Raw genomic sequence first — 1,365 nt, forward strand, 5'->3', positions numbered from 1 at the left:
CGGTCAACCGCCATCTGAAAATACTAACTGGAAAATTCCAGAAATAAACAATTCATAAGTTTTCAATTGCATGCTGTTCTGAGTTAATGATGAAATCTCGAGCCGTCGTGCTCTGTCCTGCCCTGGATATGAACCATCTCTTTGTCCAGTGTATCTATGGTATATGTGCTACCCGCCTGTTAGTCACTCAGTAGTTATCTCGGTCATGAGACTAGTGGTATCACAGTGCATGGTTTCAAGTAACCCTTATTTTACTTACTTAGGCATATATATGTAACTTTTATTACAGTATATTGTTATAAATGCTCTATTTTATTATTAGTTATTATTATTAATCTCTTGCCATGCCAAATTTATAAATTAAATTTTATCATAGGTACGCAGTATAGGAAAAAAATGGTATATACAGGATTTGGTATTACCCAAGGTTTCAGGCATCCACTGGGGGTCTTGAACTATATCCCCTGCAGATAAGGGGGGACTACTATATGTCCTTCAAAGGTCTCCATCCAATTCAGAGTTGAACTAAATGGAACCAAAATCAGAACTCTATGTTCAACATTAATGATGACAGTGATCCATGAGCTAATTCTCTCTGGTAAAGGTGTTTAAAAGAATCACAAATCTACTCAATTACCTATCAGCCAGCTCATATTCGTGTTACTAGAATATCACAAAAGTCTGTCAAATAAATGCTTTGCTGAATAAAAATATATATAATGTGTACACTGAGACATCTAGTTTAACATGGCAGATCAAATGTAGGCATTTAGCCCTATTACTTTCCAAAATCTCACAGGAATGACAAATAGGTAAGGAAACAGCAGACTAGAGATGTCAACATTTGGGGCGGTTTTAAGTGAAGAGACAAGTGATAATGGACTTAGCAGACCTGTGAAAACTAAATGCTAAAATTACCTAATGATATTGACAGAAAACTTATAATTTTGTTGTAAACTTGAGAAGAATTAATAAAGAGTAGGTAGATAACTAAGAAAAATTTTTAAAAATCAATTATCAGTAATTTTTATTTGAGGGGAGGAAGGATAGGGATATACTAGAAAGGAAACACAATAACCATGCTTTCATGGCTCAGCTGTGAACAATATTTCCATAACCATTATACTGTACATATAGAAAAATGGCTTAACCAAAAAGTATGACATAGTATTTTGGAAGAATGTAAGGAATGTATGTACAGACGGCCCTCAACTTAAATGGTTTGACTCATGGTTTTTCAACTTTACAGTGGCGCGAAACCGATAAGCATTCAGTAGAAACCATACTTTGAATTTTGATCTTTTCCCAGGCTAGTAATATGTGGTACAATACTCTCTTGTGATGCTGGGCAGCATCCGTGAGCTG

Source organism: Hipposideros armiger, unplaced genomic scaffold (genome assembly GCF_001890085.2).
Source record: "Hipposideros armiger isolate ML-2016 unplaced genomic scaffold, ASM189008v1 scaffold_1404, whole genome shotgun sequence".
Classification (NCBI taxonomy): domain Eukaryota; kingdom Metazoa; phylum Chordata; class Mammalia; order Chiroptera; family Hipposideridae; genus Hipposideros; species Hipposideros armiger.